The sequence below is a fragment of the Zea mays genome, chromosome 2 (genome assembly GCF_902167145.1).
Source record: "Zea mays cultivar B73 chromosome 2, Zm-B73-REFERENCE-NAM-5.0, whole genome shotgun sequence".
In the NCBI taxonomy this organism is placed as follows: Eukaryota; Viridiplantae; Streptophyta; class Magnoliopsida; order Poales; family Poaceae; genus Zea; species Zea mays.
Window position 1 is genome coordinate 75,082,629 of NC_050097.1, and position 18,380 is coordinate 75,101,008.

Here is an 18,380-nt window from a genome sequence, read left to right on the forward strand (position 1 = left end):
TAACCTGTCATGCATTGCATTGTGGGAATATTTATTTATGATCTTTTATTTGATTGGGACGACATTCACTTATACTTAGTAATTGCTAATAAAATTTTAATCAACTGAATTAAAAGCAATGTTCAGCCTTAACCATTTTCCTTGTTAAGCCTTACACTATACATGAGCCTCAACCGTTAGTGAGCTCATACACACTTTTTCCACACGTGCTGAGCGATGATCGTATGAGAGATCATCCTTGCTATAATCACATTAGATCAAGAACAGGTACCGCCGGATGAGCATGAAGTATGCTACCATAAGTTCGGAGAGGTCCAGATCGTCGTCTCTCAGTCAACTATAGTTATGGATGATCGTTGTCGTCATATGATATAATTTATTTAGTTATTTTATACTGAAATTGTATTAAGTAATAAAAATGTAACATTGTTTTCTATACCCTGAGTCATCATATGTGTGAGACTTGATCCTAGCACACATTTGAGATGCATCTAGATTTGTCCGTAAATCCGGGTGTGGCAACATGTTTCAGCATACATAGGTTTCAGGTTCATATATACAAGTATACACATGTTACAGATTGTCAGCATAGAACTAACCATACGTAGATATAATTCATAGAATTCCTAAATCACATATTACGAACAACTGCTTCTTTGGGTGACACTGCCATCTCTTGGATACGGTGGCTTGGGAAATGATTGCAATGCCTTGAGGGGGTCAAAATAAAACATAACAAGACAAAAAAAATCCTTTTAGAATCAACAACAAATTTACCTCGTGCCTTTCAACAGGCAACCTCGATCTCCTTGATATACTCAAGTCTGTGGAAGAGAAGCTAGATATTTTGTAGGTGTTGGGCTTTCGTACAATTTTAGTTCTCTATCAAATTAATGCTTTTTTACAAGATCTGGACAAGTGCAGTTACCCAAGCTGAAAGAAAAAAAAAGCTTACATATATATGGTTTGGCTCACTGTTGGGAAGCCCAATTGATGCAGAAAATTTCTGCAATCAGAAATGAAGTCATCGGATTAAAACATTGATCAGTACAAACAATTAGACAATATAATTTGCAATTGAGCACATGGCTTACTGGAGCACGTTGCTGCATTATAGGTGTACCACCAGGCGCCTTTGGGTCACTGCATTCGAGACAAAATTTCTCATAATCATCTTGCAATTTTTAAACCTAGCTAGCTTAATAACTAAAAGAATGGGATTGCAGAAACATACTTCATATAGTTATCAAAGTAAATGTCCTCTCTCGCTTATATGCCTGATCTCCAATATAATCATATACACATAATAAGTTTATAAGTGCACTTGAAAGAACTGAGAAGTGCACTGTGGTTCATATATGCTTGATATCTCAGTAGTCAAAACATGGTATGGGCACTCGATAAATGAAGGGCTGTGTCACTGTAAATTGGTTCATAAAACATGGCGCGATGCAATAATCATGCTAAAACTGCAAAGCATGCAAATTTATATAGTTACATATGATAATAATTCTAAAATGCATAGTTTTCTGATAATTTTGAGAACCCAAGTATAGCTCTTTGAAATTTCTTCTACTACTATTTATCAAACAAGTTTACAATTTGACATAAATCTGCAACCGCTGGCAGTCCCATAAAAACCAGGTGTGTTTTCAGTATTTTTGCATCAAGAGGTATGAGTTCACGAGATGATTTGTACTTACTATGCTATAAACCAGTAGCTCGAACTTGTAATCTAGACATAGATAAGAGGGCTGCAATATTGTTGCCGGCCAGAATCTCCACACCTAGAACAGTTGGGTGAGATCCTGAAGCTGCTCATAAGTCATCCTTGCTCGGTTGGTCCACTATTTCAACACCCTAGTCATCTAATGATTGTCCTGTTCCATGTGCCTTCTAACACGGCTGCTAGTCCCCTCTGCGGCTCTGCCCGCGCCCACATCATCTCGTACCGGAAGGATCCCTGCAGTTTCAAAAGGAGCAGTGTGGTCCGACTTGGAAGAACAAATGTGTGAGATGTCAAAGCTTGGGAATTCAGAGGACCATTCAGAGTTGGTCACTCCTCGGTCTAGCCGGACTCACACGCCATCCTGGCTGTTATTTTCAGTTTAGGATTTAGACCATCAGAAATTACAGTAAGGAAGAAATAAAGAGAACTTTGGTGCATCATCATCCTTCTGAACATGGATCAACGAGGAGCAGTTTTTCTTTAGCTTCCAACTCCCAATATAAATGCGGGATTCGGCGAAGTGCTCCAACCAGTCACGAGGGTCTACCGACGCTGATTGCCCGTCGCCTACGGTGGCGGCGCTATCTCCCTCTCTGGACTCTCTCTCTCTCTCAACGGCGACCCGCGCTACGGTGGCGGTGAGGTTCGGTCCGAGGGTTGGGGGCCCGGTTTTATGGCTGGGGCACGACTAGGTCGGTGCGGCCAGCTAGCGCAAGGGGGGGGGGGGGGGGGGGGGCTCATCGCGCGACATCCGCTCGGGTGGGTTACGACAACGCTGACGTGCGGGCCCCAGAGCACAGCGAAGGGAGAAGGGAAGAGAAACAGTGGCCGGCGCTGGACCCACGCGTCAAGGAGAGAAGTGAGACGCGCGCGGTGAGTTGAGCGGGCCTGGCGCACGCGCATGGGAAAACGAGGTTGGGCCGAAATCCAGTCCGACGGCCCAGTACAGGTTGTTTATCCTTTTCTTTTTCTTTTCCCATTCTTTTCTTCTCTCTTTCAAATTTCAAATGTTGAACTAAATTTAAACTCTTGTTTTGAACTCCAGATTTCCAAACTCCAAACACAATCCTAAAGTGAATAATTATTCTATTGTTTACATTATTTAGTTTTCTTTCTATAGTTTAGTTATGAAGGGAATATTTAACTTAATTAGAACTTTCTTTCTAAATTGTAATCCTTTACCATTTCTTCCTTTAAATTTTGTATTTAAGTTGATTTAAATACCTAGGTTTCCATTAAGATGCACCACATAAGAAAAATCAGCATGACATGCATTCATATATTTTACTTTGCTTATGGTCATAAAGGAAGAGCACAATTATGTAAACACATTCACTCTTTTGATTCCATAGAAGTTGGGTATTACAAATCCTACCCCGTTAAAAGGAATCTCGACCTCGAGATTAAGATGAACTAGGGAAAATGTGGTGAAATTTTACTTGCAGTTCCTCTTCTCTCTCCGAGGTAGTTTCATCCTCTCCATGATGACTCCATTGTACTTTGCACATCTTAATCACTTTATTCCTCGTGACACGAGTCAAGTATCAATGATCTGATTGGGCACTCAGTATAAGTCAGATCACGTTGAACATTAAGTTCCTCCACTGGTAGTTGCTCTTCTGGTACCCTGAGGCACTTCTTCAACTGGGATACATGGAATACATCATGTACATCCGCAAGATGGTCAGGTAGTTCCAGTTGGTAGGCAACTTGCCCCACTCACTTGAGGATCTTGAAGGGTCTGATAAAGCAAGGACAACTTCCCTTTAACTTTAAATCTCCTCATACCCCGAATCAGTGACACCTTTAAATACATGTGATCACCCTACTCAAACTCTAATTGCCTTCTTCGGGTATCTGCATAGCTTTTCTTCCTAGACTGCGCAGTTCTCAAGTTCTCTCATATCAACCGGACTTGTTCCTCGGCCTCTTGTATAATTTCTGGCCCGGAGAACTGCCTTTCACCAGTTTGATCCCAATATAGAGGGGTTTTGCATTTTTTGCCATATAAAGCTTCAAACGGGGACATCTTCAAACTGGCCTGATAACTGTTATTGTAATAGAACTCTGCATAGGGTAAACTCGTGTCCCAACTGCCACCATGTTTAAGAGCACAAGCTCTTAACATATCTTCTAGCACTTGGTTGGTTCTCTTAGTCTGCCCATCCGTTTGGGGATCATAGGCCGAGCTGAAACTCAACTTCGTGTCTAGGCACTCATGTAACTTCTGCCAAAACCGAGAAGTGAACTGGGATCCTCTGTCAGACACAATCTTCTTAGTAACTCCGTGTAAACAAACTATCTGTGCCATATACAACTCAGCTAGCTTGGCTCTCGTGAGCCACTTTAGTTAGTATGTCCACGATCAACCAAATAGAGTCATACCCAGCCAGAGTGCGGCGTAGACCAACGATGAAGTCCATATCAATTTTTTCCCACTTCCACTCGGGTATCTTTAGCGGGTGAAGTAATCCAGCTGGTCTATGATGTTCAGCTTTTACCTTGTGGCAAACATCACACACTGCCACATGTGAAGCTACATCCCTTTTTAGACCATACCACCAATACTTCTGCTTCAGGTCCTGGTACATATTGGTACTACCATGATGAATGGAGTAGGCTGAGTCATGAGCTTCCTCCAATATGGTTTCACGGAGGCTGTCAATCTCAGGAACACATATCCTGTTCTTGAACCAGATTGTGTCTTGTTCATCCTCCGTGAAGTCTGGACCTCTACCTCCTGCCATCAGGTCTTTGATCTCTTGAATTTTAGCATCACCGACCTAACCCTTTTGTATCTCTTGCTCCAAAGTAGGTTCTACTTCTATAGTAATCTACTCTATGTGAGCAACAATCCCTAGGTTGAGCCTTTCAAAGTCATCTGCTAACTCATCAGGTAACTGGGTGACTATAGCTGCATGAACATGTTCCTTCTGGCTCAAGGCATCCGCAACTAGATTTGCCTTGCCCAGAGGATACTGGATCTCCAAGTCGTAGTCTTTGATGAGCTCTAACCATCAACGTTGCCTAATGTTAAGACCTTTCTAGGTAAAGATATACTTCAAGCTCTTATGATCAGTATAGACTTGGCACTTGGTCCCCATTATATAATATCTCCATATATTGAGAGCATGCACTACGACTGCCTGTTTTAAGTCATGAGTGGGATAGTTCAGCTCATGTTTCCACAACTGGCGAGACGCGTAGGCAATGACATGTCTTTCTTGCATAAAACACATCCCAAGCCCAGGCGACACGCATCATAGTATATGTCAAATTAGTTCAGTAGATCTGTCATTACCAACACTGGAGGTGACATCAACCTAAACTTCAGCTAAATAAAACTTTCTTAGCAAGCATGCGTCCACTTGAACTCTTTCCCCATCTCCAATAGTGAGGTCATAGGCTTGGCTATCTTGGAGAATCCCTCAATAAAACGTCGGTAATAACTCGCGAGTCCCAGGAAACTCTGGATTTCAGTGACAAAACTCGGTATCTTCCATCCTACTATCTCCCTCACTTTGATCAGGTCCACTGATATTCCACCATTGGTGATGATATGCCCATGAAATGGTTCTTCATCAAGCCAGAACTCACATTTACAATACTTGGCATAGAGTTGATTATCCCTCAACTTCTGCAACACCAATCGCAGATGCTCCTCATGATCACTATCATTCTTGGAATAAATTAGAATGTTATCGATGAATACCACGACGAACTTATCAAGATACTCCATAAACACCTTTTTCATCAGATTCATGAAGTAGGATGCTGCATTATTCAAGCCAAACGACATGACAATGAACTCATATAGACCATATCGGATAGAGGAAGCCGTCTTGGGAATATCAGAAGGCCAAATCTTCATTTGATGATAACCCGATCTGAGATCAATCTTAGAGAATACCCTAGCGCCTCTCATTTGATCAAACAAATCTTCAATACGAGGTAAGGGGTACTTATTTTTAATCGTGACATCATTAAGTGATCTGTAATCAACACACATCCTCTGGGAACCACCCTTCTTCTGAACAAACAGAACCGGTGCTCCCCAAGGTGAGGAACTCGGACGAATATAACCCAACCCCTGTAATTCTGTTAGTTGTTTCTTAAGTTCTTTTAATTCTTCCACTGACATTCTATATGGCCTTTTGGAAATAGGAGCGGTCCTAGGTAAGAGATCAATAACAAACTCGACTTCCCTATCTGGTGGCATTTCGGGTAACTCCTATGAAAAAACATCTGGGAACTCTCTAACCACACGATGTGTCTGGCCACAAATTTACCATCTACTAGATGAATGGCGGGTCTGGTGGATGGGGTTAAGGTAATCATGACTTCGAATCTTTTTCCTTTTGGACTAGTGAGTTCTACAGTTCTTTTAGCACAATGTATAACTGCTTTTGCTTTCCTCAACCATGACATACCCAGAATCATATCTATGCTGCTCTCTTCTAACACTATAGGCATGTACCAGAATTCCCACCCCATGATTGATAGTGTTAATCTGTTGGTCATAAAATTTACTTCAATAGGCCCTTTAGGGGTGATTACTACCATGGGTTTTTGCATAGTGTGAATAGGTAACTCATTTATTTGTATTGACATAATGAGCAGAAATGAACGAATGCGTAGCTCCAGAATCAAATAATATAGCTGCAGGAACTAAATTAATAAGGAACGTACCAATAGCAATATCAGCACCATCAACGGTAGCCTCAGCACTGATCTGGTTTACTTTGGCAATACTGAACCCCTTGTTGCTAGCTAGAGTCTGTTGCTTGCCCTGAGCATTGCTTCGAGCTGGTGTGTTGGGGTTCCTCTTGGGACAAGCATTGGCATAATGCCCAACCTCACCACACATGAAGCAAGTGGTGACTATAGTGGTGCTCTGGCCAGCAGGTCTCGTCGGGGTACCAGTGGGAGCAGTCTGACTAGGGCCCAGAGTTTAAGTGGTGTCCTGCAGTGTCTGTTGAGCGGGATGCTGGTATGATTGTTGTGCTCCTCCAGCACGAGTTGGTGTACCCTGGGGTGGAGCGAAGCGAGGGCAGATGCTGCTGCTCCCCTGATCCTGGGTGATGGCCTTCCATTTCATCTCGCCAAGCTAAACACGTTTGTGTTCAAGTGCGATGGCCTTGTCCAGAAGCCTCTGGAAAGATGGAAAGGTATAAGACATCAGCTGGTACTGGAGTGGCCCAATAAGTCCCTCTAGAAACTGCTCTTGCTTCCTTTATCATCAGCAACCTTCTCTGGAGGATACCTTGAAAGCTGAATGAATTTATCTCGGTATTCACTCACTATCATGTTGCTCTACTTGAGTGACAAGAACTCCTTGATTTTCATCAGTCCAGCAGGAATATGGTAGTTCCTGAAATGTGTAGAGAACTCTTCCCAAGTAATGGTGTTAGCAACAACGTGAGCAACACAATAGGAGTCCCAATAGTCGGCAGCGGGGCCAGTGAGGTGACCTGATGCGTTGAGAACATTCTCCTGATCGGTACACTTAGCAATGTTGAGCATTTTGTCCACTGTCTTCAGCCAATCATCCGCCTGAAGAGGAACTAGAGAGCTAGAGTAGGTAGATGGCTTGTGACTCATGAGTTCCCGGTGCTTGTCCCAGGGTGGAGCTGGTGGTGGTGGTGGAGGTGGTAGTTGCTGTCGTTCCAGCCATTCTTGACGTATTTCCTGACGCTCCTGTCGCATCTCCAGGCTCTCTTAACGAATTTGCGCTTGCATTTCCATCATGGTGTTCACTATCTACTTAAGTAATTGCATCTAAGTAGCAAAGACAAGATTTGTCCCAGCCGGTGGAGGATTCAGAGGAGGATTCATCTCCGGTTGTGGTTGGGTAACAATCCTCCTGCGACGGATGCAAGCAGGTAGATCGATACCGCCTCCCTTCCTGGTATTGACCATCTGAGTTAGTAACACATGGTAAGATAGAATTGTAGATATGACGAATAACGAGACACCCAACTTTTAGGTCATGATCTTTTGGGTCATCATAGCTCATCAAATTAGAGTGCTATTGCTCAACTTGATCATTATGATGTCACTCTTTAATGATATTATTGTTCCAGAAATGAAATTTGTATTATGATGATAAACTGAAGGTTAAACAAGATCATGTTGTATTAAATGGAACATGGAGTGACCACCCAGGAAAACAGTGCAACCACGAGTGCTATCATGGCTCTAGCTTCGATAAATAGCTGTATAGTGCTTAGCAACCCTACCTGAAAGATGGGCAAGAGTGGGTGACAGTGGTTTGGTGGCAGCTCATGTTAACATGGGGTAATTGATGCATCACGATGCCCGATCTTCATGACGTAGTATCAATCTTTAGATAACTAGCTTCGAAGAAGCCAAGATAACTTGCTGCAAGCAACGATAACTAGTACAACTAGACAAATAAAACTCGAAGCCAACCACCGTCTTTAACCGGCAACCTGAATCGAGGATTCGCCCAACCACACTCTCAAAGAACCAACCAACACAGCCTACAATCAATCGAAGAGACCTCGAAGGGAGTAGAAGCACCACTTGGGAGCGGATGAAGCCGCCGCTTCTGTGATCCCGCGAAGGAATTCACAAGAGCAAAGGGGTAGAGATCACTCTCAATATTTGTTAGCACACAGCTGAGCAAAAGGGTTCTATTTTTAGATTATCAAAAAGTTGCCTTACATCATAGACATAAGGGGGTATTTATACTAGTAACAACCAGCCTTAGAGAGGTATAAACATGAAACAAAAGTATTTTCACGTGCTAATGTGAAGGAGCCTCTTCGGGAGTTCTGCAGAGCTGATTTCTGTATGGCTGTTTGACTTCTGCGCAGCCTTTAGTATTTTGATAATAACTTCTCCTAGGAATCTCCAAATGAGGTGGGGCTGGATACGTTGGAAAGCTGACTTGATAAGATTTCTCACCATGTATAGCATGCTTAATGAAACTTCATAGAATGATGCAGTTTAATACGAAAACTTGGTCATCAAACAAACTGTTGACCTTCTGACCAGTCAGCACTAAAGTAGGTTGGCTGCCTTTTCGGTAGATTTGATTAAGTCGGCTTTAGAAGCATTGGAAACTAGACTTCAAGATCTTTCCAAAAATTACTTATGGGCCTTCATAGATTTCGGAAATCAAAAGATATGACTGTTTCTTCTGGACAGTTCTGTTGCGCTGGACTGACTTGGACATAGCTCTTCTTGTTGATTCGCCCTTGATATGTTTTGTCCTTCCTCTTTGGTGAACCTAAGTAATATCAACATACATGATTTAGGTAGCATAAAGTTTTCATTAGAGTTTAATTGAAATTCATAAAGTAGCGCATGCACCTCTTGCTGTAGCTTCTTAGCTCGGCTACGTGTAATTGGTCCATCAAAGACTTGGGTTGGTGATGATGTTGGTTGTACTCGAGTTGATGTAGTATGACTTGGGGGTTGTAACGTGTTGCTTAATGACGTGGTCGTATCATCCTCCTCCCCTTGAAAAGGAGTCGTCCTCGACTCTGAAGTGTCTTCACTCGTATATGGTAAGAGGTCAGCAACATTGAACGTGTTGCTCACGCCATAGCTTGGAGGAAGATCTATCTTGTATGCATTATCATTGATCTTGGCAAGAACACGAAATGGACCATCCCCTCGTGGCATCAATTTGGATTTGTGCTGATCAGAAAAATGCTTCTTGCGTAAGTGAATCCAAACCAAGTCCCCCGGTTCAAATATCACTTTCTTCCTATGCTTGTTCATGCTTGCAGCCTTGCGCACTGCTTTGAGCTCAATTGCTTCCTTAGTCTTCTCATGTATCTTTTTTATGTATGAAGCACGCTTGGAAGCTTCCATATTGGTTATTTCCTGCAATGGAAGGGGCAACAAATTTATCGGAGCAATAGGTTTGAACCCATATACGATTTCGAAGGGGCATAAATTAGTTGTAGAATGTACTGCCCTGTTATAAGCGAAATCCACATGTGGCAAACATTCCTCCCAATCCTTCAAGTTCTTCTTTACCATTGTTCGCAGCAGCATTGCCAATGTACGATTCACCACTTCAGTTTGTCCATCAGTTTGGGGGTGGCATGTGGTGGAGAACAAAAGTTTAGTCCCAAGCTTTGCCCACAATGTTTTCCAAAAATAGCTCATAAACTTCACATCACGGTCAGATACGATAGTCTTGGGCACTCCATTTAGCCTCAAGATTTCTCTGAAAAACAAATTGGCAACATGTGAAGCATCGTCGCTCTTGTTGCATGGAATAAAATGAGCCATTTTTGAAAATCTATCAACCACAACAAAAATAGAATCTCTCTCTTTTTTGAGTCCTCGGCAGCCCTAAAATAAAATCCATGCTTATGTCTCCCCAAGGAATTTTAGGAGCGGGTAAAGGAGTATATAAACCATGAGGGTTCAATTTTGACTTAGCTTTGTGACAGGTGACAACGCTCCACAAATCTGATGACGTCTCTCCTCATCTTGGGCCAATAGAAATGATCACTGAGCAGTTCATAAGTCTTCTTTTGTCCAAAATGACCTGTTAGACCTCCTCCATGTGACTCCTGCAATAAAAGCAATCTAACCGAAGAATTTGGTACTCAAAGTTTGTTAGCTCTAAACAAAAATCCATCATGTATATGATATTTTTCCCAACCTTTTCCATCTTTACAATGATTGTATGGTTCTGAAAATTCAGGATCATCATTATACATTTCTTTCAAATTTTCAAGACCCAAAACTTTTACCTCTAGTTGATTCAACAACACATTCCTTCGAGACAAGGCATCAGCGACCACATTGTACTTACCTTTCTTATATTTCATAATGTATGGAAATGTTTCGATAAACTCAACCCATTTGGCATGCGACCGTTCAGTTTGGCTTGCCCTTTCAAATACTTCAAAGCTTCATGATCGGAATGAATAACAAACTCTTTTGGTCATAAGTAGTGCTGCCATGTTTCAAGCGTTTGGACCAAAGCATACAATTCTTTGTCATACACAGAATAATTTAATTGAGCACCTCCCAATTTTTCACTAAAATATGCTATAGGTTTTCCTTGTTGCATTAAAACTCCTCCTATCCCAATCCCACTAGCATCACATTCTACTTCAAAAGTTTTAGTGAAATCAGGAAGAATAAGTACAAGTGCTTCAGTCAAACGTTTCTTCAGTTCTTGAAAAGCATCTTCTTGTGAGTTTTCCCATTTAAATTCAACACCTTTCTTTGTCAATTCATTTAAAGGGGAAGCGATGGTACTAAAATCTCGCACAAATCTTCTATAAAAACAGCAAGACCATGAAAACTTCTTACTTGACTTACATTCGTTGGAGCTGGCCAATCCTTGATTGCTTTTACCTTGGATTCATCCACCTCTATTCCTTTTGCTGAAACAACAAAGCCAAGAAACACAACATGGTCTGTGCAAAAACTGCACTTCTCAAGATTAGCAAATAATTTCTCCTTTCTAAGCTCATCTAAAACTTGTCGATTGTGTTTCACATGTTCATCAAAAGACTTGCTGTAAATTAGAATATCATCGAAGTAGACAACAACAAATTTTCCAATGAAAGTTCTTAAGACATGGTTCATTAATCTCATAAAAGTACTAGGAGCATTAGTCAACCCAAAGGGCATCACTAACCATTCATACAACCCAAATTTTGTTTTAAATGCAGTCTTCCATTCATCTCCAGTTTTCATTCTTATTTGATGGTATCCACTTCTCAAATCAATTTTAGTAAAAATTGTGGAACCACTTAATTCATCAAGCATATCATCTAGCCGTGTAATAGGATGACGATAGCGAACAATAATATTATTTATAGCTCTACAATCAACACACATCCTCCAAGATCCATCTTTCTTAGGTACTAAAATCACAGGAACATCACAAGGGCTTAAGCTTTCACGAACAAAACCTTTATCAAGAAGTTCTTGCACTTGCCTTTGTATTTCCTTAGTTTCTTCTGGATTGGTTCGATATGGTGGACGGTTAGGAAGTGCAACCCCTGGAATAAGATCAATTTGATGCTCAATCCCTCGAATTGGAGGTAGTCCAGACGGTGTTTCTTGTGGAAACACATCTTCAAAGTCCTGCAAAAGATCAACCACAACACTAGGAAGAGATGTTATGTCGTTAGGAGAAATCAAAACATCTTTGTTCACAAGTACAAAGAGCACTTGATATGGGTTGTTCCTCACTTCTCTCAGCTCAGATTTTGTGGCTAGCATAACTAGATGTTCTCCCTCTTCCTTCCTTTTATCTCTTGAATTTGGCTTGTAGCACTCGCTCACCGAATTGTGGATGGCACTCAATTTCTTTTGCTCTTCTCCTCCTCTGCTTGCTATACTAATTTCAGTTTTCTTTTGTAAATGTTCAGCCATGATTTGTTGAGGGGTCATAGGCTTGAGTACAAACTTTCTCCCTTTCAGATCTAGCGTGTATTGATTTGTTCTTCCACAATGCTGAGAATATCGGTCATATTGCCAAGGTCTTCCTAGCAGCATGTGACACATAGACATGGGTGCAACATCGCACTCCACTGTGTCAACATACTCTCCAATCTTGAACGGAACTTTCACCTTATAACCAATCTTGATATTTCCCAATTCATTCAACCGTTGGACATGATATGGATGAGGGTGTCGCTGCAACTTCAAACCAAGCTTTTCAACCATCTCACGACTTGCAAGATTATGACAGCTCCCTCCATCAATGATCACCTTTACTACTTTGTCTTGCACTTTTGCTCATGTTTGAAAAAGATTATGTCGATGTCCAATTTCAGCTTCTTTTATTTGAACACTCAAGATTTGTGTAACCACAAGAGTAGTACCATGCTCAAATTCACATCCAGTTTGTTCCTCAATTTTATGAGTGTCTTCTACATTTCCTGCTTCAGCTTCCTCTTCACTACCTGATGTATATTCTCCATCATCATTCACAAGGATCACACGATTATTTGGACACTCCTTTATGACATGACCACGACCTCCACACTTGAAGCACTGAATACCACTACTCTTGGCTATTGAACCCACTGATGTTGAAGTGGATGCTGCTGGTTTATAAGTCATGTTTAGAGCAGCACCGTTCTTTCCACTAGAATTGCCTTGAATATTGGATCGCAAGCCTCCAGTTGAACCTTTTGTCGATGAGGATGCAACAGTAAACCTTGTGATTGATTTGCTTCCTCCAGTCATGGTTCGTGCACCATATGACAAGGGCTTGGTGCTCTTAGAATCTCGTTGCAGCTGGCGTTCAGCTTTGGTGGCTTGATGTACCAAATCAATAAGACTTTGGTACGGCTGAAACTCAACAATACGCTGAATGTTGCGGTGTAACCCAGCCATGAAACGTGCAATGGTTTGCTCTTCGTCTTCATACACATTGGCTCTAACCATGGCCTTCTCCATCTCCTTATAATACTCCTCAACAGAGAAACTTCCTTGCCTCAAATTCTGCAATTTATCAAAAAGATCACGCCGATAATGCTTCGGCACAAAACGAATTCTCATTTCTCGCTTCATCTCTTGCCAAGTAATAATAGGGTCCTCTCCATCTTCTTCACGATCACGAAGAAGTTGCTCCCACCAAATCAGAGCATATCCTTCAAACTCAAGAGATGCCATTGCAAGTTTCTTCTCCTCTGAATAATTATGTAGGCGTAAGATTTTCTCCACCTTCAATTCCCATGTGAAATAATCTTCAGGATCAGATCTACCATCAAATTTTGGCATGGTAAACTTAAGTTTCCCAAATCTCCCTTCTTGGTTGACGCCTCTATGATGACGACGACCATAGCGATGTTGAGACTGATCATCATCATCCCAAAATTCAGATTCTTCATTGTCATCATTTCTTTGATTCCTCCCTCTTCCTCTACCACGTGCAGCACCTTGATTCCTCCTCCCATGTTCACTTGCTCTTATAGAATAATTTCCTTCACCTTCTTCCCCATCTTCATCATGGTTTCTTGCACCATCGGGGAGTCGATGACGACCTCTGATTTCAGCCATAAGTGTCTGAAGATCTTGTGCCAACCGATCTTGCTTATATTCTATGCTTTGTTTGAGCTCATTGAATTGTATCATGGTGACACATTCTTCAATCTCAGCGTTGGGATCCATCTTCTTGCAAAATTAGTGGCGACAAGGCAACAAATATAGGTGGAATATGAAGCTATATATAATCTCACAACCTCACCACTCTTACCAACCAAAGCTCTTATGAGGTCCCTGCGGGTTGCAAGAAAAATGTGTGGTGGTAACAAGAAAGTGGTGGTTAAGCGAATACAAGACCAGAATACCGTTTACAATGGCTTATATGTGGAGCTTGGTGGGCAATAATAAACAAGGAATGCAATCTGAATCCTAGTTGGTGTAAAGTTAAATAACCATCCAACTAGAAGTTCACTGCCTAGTGCTGACCACAAGATATGAGTGATGTAAGTAGATCAAACACACACGCAAAGAAATTTCAGATTTGATGCAAATCAAGGAGTATGATTGGAATGCAAGTGTTGCGATCAGACCCAACCAAAAATTTGCACCAAATGACAATAGCAAACTAGTTGAACAACTTGATGAACTTTCAACACTTGTGCACACAAACAAACTAATCGTTCTACTTTTCTTTCACAATCTTGCTCAACACTTTTTTTTCTTCTCTTTTTTTGATACTCTTTTTTTATAGAACTAAACGCAGATATCTGATATGATATTGCACACTTTATAATAATTAACAAAGAACTCAACAATAGTTATAACTTAAATAGGATCAAAGTTAACGCGAAGGAAATGATGAGGGTTTTCAGATTTTTCTTTTTGTGGATATATATATATATAAGAGGCTCAAAGGAAACATAAAGGATAGAGTGACCAGCAACTAAACAAAGACTCTAAGGACTGAAACTTAACAAAACTCACTAGAACAACAGATTGAAACAAAGGGCTGTGGCAAAAATATTTTATGACTTTTTGATGGATAGGACGAACACAAAATATATGTATCTAAGGGTAAAGAATCCTACCGTGGCAACTAAGGCTTTGATACCAGATGATGCGTCACGATGCCAGATCTTCATGACGTAGGATCAATCTTCAGATAACTAGCTTCAAAGAAGCCAAGATAACTTGCTGCAAGCAGCGATAACTAGTGCAACATGACAAATAAAACTCAAAGCCAACCACCATCTTTAACCGACAACCTGAATCGAGGATTCGCCCAACCACACTCTCAAAGAACCAACCAACACAGCCTACAATCAATCGAGGAGACCTCGAAGGGAGTAGGAGCACCACTTAGGAGCGGATGAAGTCGCCGCTTCTGCAATCCCGCGAAGGAATTCACAAGAGCAAATGGGTAGAGATCACTCTCAATATTTGTTAGCACACAACTGAACAAAAGGGTTCTGTTTTTAGATTATCGAAAAGCTGCCTTACATAATAGATATAAGGGGGTATTAATACTAGTAACAACCAGCCTTATAGATGTATAAACACGAAAAAAGTATTTTCACGTGCTAATGTGAAGGAGCCTCTTTGGGAGTTCTGCAGAGTTGATTTCAGTATGGTTGTTTGACTTCTGCGCAGCCTTTAGTATTTTGATAATAACTTCTCCTAAGAATCTCCAAATGAGGTGGGGATGGATGCGTTGAAAAGCTGACTTGATAAGCTTTCTCACCATGTATAGCATGCTTAATGAAACTTCGTATAATGATGCAGTTAAATACGAAAAGTTGGTCATCAAACAAACTGTTGACCTTCTGACCAGTCAGCACTAAAGTAGGTCGGCTGCCTTTCTGGTAGATTTGATTAAGTCGGCTTTAGAAGCATTGGAAACTAGACTTCAAGAGCTTTCCAAAAAGTACTTATGGGCCTTTATAGCTTTTGGAAACTAAAAGATATGACTGTTTGTTCTGGACGGTTCTGTTGCGCTGGACTGACTCGGACATAGCTCTTCTTGCTGATTCGCCCTTGATATGTTTTGTCCTTCCTCTTTGGTGAACCTAAGTAATATCAACATACACGACTTAGGTAGCATAAAGTTCTCATTAGTGTTTAATTGAAATTCATAAAGTAGCGCATGCACCTCTTGCTGTAGCTTCTTAGCTCGGGTACGTGTAATTGGTCCATCAAAGACTTGGGTTGGTGATGATGTTGGTTGTACTTGAGTTGATGTAGTATGACTTGGGGGTTGTAATGTGTTGCTTAATGGTGTGGTCGTATCAGTGATAGTCTTGGCTAAGTTACCTCGCCTAGAGGGTCACCAATACTGACATGGAAACCTTAGCGTGTGGCTTTGTACTAAGGATATTTTGTAAAAGCCTCATAATGGATCCCTAGCCATTCACCTCGGCAGTGTTTATGGGTCTGTACAACCCAGGCTAGAGGGGATACATGGCTTGTGGGTAAAGTTGTACCACCTCTGCAGAGTGTAAAACTGATATGTCAGCCGTGCTCACTGTTAAGAGCAACATGGATCCTCACATGATAACTAAACTTAAAAATGGAGAATAAATTGTGATCTGATGATTTATAAATGGTTTGCTTAAGTGGTTTCACTTAAGTGTTTTTGAGATATAATCATGTACTTAAATTTAATTGGAAATTTTTAGGATACACTTATAAATAGTATGTTAGGCGTTGTTAATAAAACATTGACCATCTAAAATGCTTACTGCTTAACCTTAGCCTAACTTGTTAACCTTGCATAACTTCTCCCACTTGTTGAGCCCCCACCATAAATGAGCTCACCCCTTGCTAAATTTTTTATCAGATGCTGATGAGGAAGACTGTGATGATGGTGACAATGAGTACTGATTCTACCGATGCTCCGGTCATCTTCCTGTGGGAGATTACCCATGTTACTTCTGATGTACTTTGATTATGATACTATTAAGACTCTTAAGTCTGGATGATGTAATCATGTCATTATACTCTCTTGTATGCCTTTATTGCATTGTATTTTGATATATTACACTTGTGATGTCAACATATGTGTGGAAAATTGATCCTGGCACACATATGCTATGCATTCGGTTTTGCCCCTAAAACTGGGTGTGATAGAAGTGGTATCAGAGCTATGATGACTCTAGGTCATTAGACTAGTTAGAAATGGAAAGCGCAGTCTGTTCAAAAAATGCTTATTTTGCTCTTACAAATTTATTTTATTAATCTTGCCTCTTTAAAAATTCAACTAAGGTGACACTTTCTCTTGTAGATGGTGCGTACTCTCCAGATCACCTATGTGAACACCAACCGAATCCCTCCACCACTACATGCTCCTTTCTACCCAGTTGTGGTGGAAGAAGTCCCTATGGAGCTGCACCGCCTTCAAGTGAGGAATGGTGTGATCTTGGAGGACAGCTCTGAGGACATTTTGGCAACACCCACTCCATTATCAGAGTCTCATGCCTTTGCTGCTCGAGCTTCATCTTCAGTGCCACCGGTACCAGTATCTCAAGCCCCAGCTCCTAGAGGTGATGACCCTGATGATTCTAGTGATGATGATGACGATGATGAAGAAGAGGAAGAAAACAATGACAACAATGAGGATGTCAACAATGAACAGGAAAAAGAAAACTTTGTTGGATTGTGGCCTATCGCGGAGCACTACACTTCATGTTTGAGACGGGACACTTTCCAAACTTGCTACAGGATGTGCTGCATGCGTTGGGAACCAATGTTTGACCTCTCTATGACACAAGGCGGGTGTCTAAGCCCCCTCGGGCTTGTTACTACATCACTCGCGTGCATATCAGAGTGTTGGATGTAGGAGATAGAGGCTTCAAGGCTCTATCATCTCATGAGTCTCTGACTCCGCTATCCACCTACGCTGCTTTGGTCAGCAATGCTACTCGGAGAGCTCCGTGGTCCCTCAACCACACCTATCGGCGTACAGTCACCTTCCCCTATGTTCGCGTGGTGAAAGCCAGACAAGTGTGGTTCCAGGTGAAGCTATAGAAGATCGCCTCAACACCCTTGTAGGTGTGGTGGCAGGTCTTAACACTGATCTGGACAGTGCTACCCAAGATCTCTCAAGGGTACATGAAGATCTTGAAGACACACATGCAAGGATTGCAGCCCTTGAAGCTCAACTCGAAGGAAGGAATCCACCCGAAGCTCAAGTCCTTACCATAGCTGTATCCCCGCGTCGTAAGAGGATTCGCTATGGAGCCCCAGGATCTATTACCACACTACTTTAGAGTTTTATAAGTCATAATGTAATAAGTTTGATTTTGCGTTAGACAAGGAAACTCTTTATGATGATGTTATTATAATAACAACAATGTGATGGTGATGTTTGCATAATGGATGATTTGGATTTTTGCTTGAGTGCAATGATCTTATGGAATGATGGCCATAAGAACATTAAAAAAATTTAACAAATAAGCTTAACTTTAGTTCAAAAACTATCCCCCCTAGAATCTTTCTCTATTCTCCACTTATCTAAAAGGATGCACTTTCTAACCAACCAGATGGTGAACACTCGCTCATGTCCCATACAGACACAAGCTTAGCGTACTAGTCAATAGTTGACACCACCGCCACCTAACCCAACAATGTAACAGTTCATTGTCGCACAGATGCAACTTCTCTAAGGTCTTACTGCATTGGTACAACAGATTCAGTAGAATTAGCAGAATCA

General features: G+C 41.4%; 1 long non-coding RNA gene across 1 annotated transcript; it reads right to left on the reverse strand.

The window, feature by feature from the left end:
• Positions 1-496: 496 nt before the first annotated feature.
• Positions 497-2,521, reverse strand: LOC103646592 (uncharacterized). The gene is made up of 3 exons (XR_004856242.1): positions 1,235-2,521; positions 1,095-1,143; positions 497-1,006 (listed from the first exon to the last, which is right to left on the reverse strand). It is a non-coding gene; the product is annotated as an uncharacterized lncRNA (long non-coding RNA).
• Between the last annotated feature and the right edge of the window lie 15,859 nt (positions 2,522-18,380).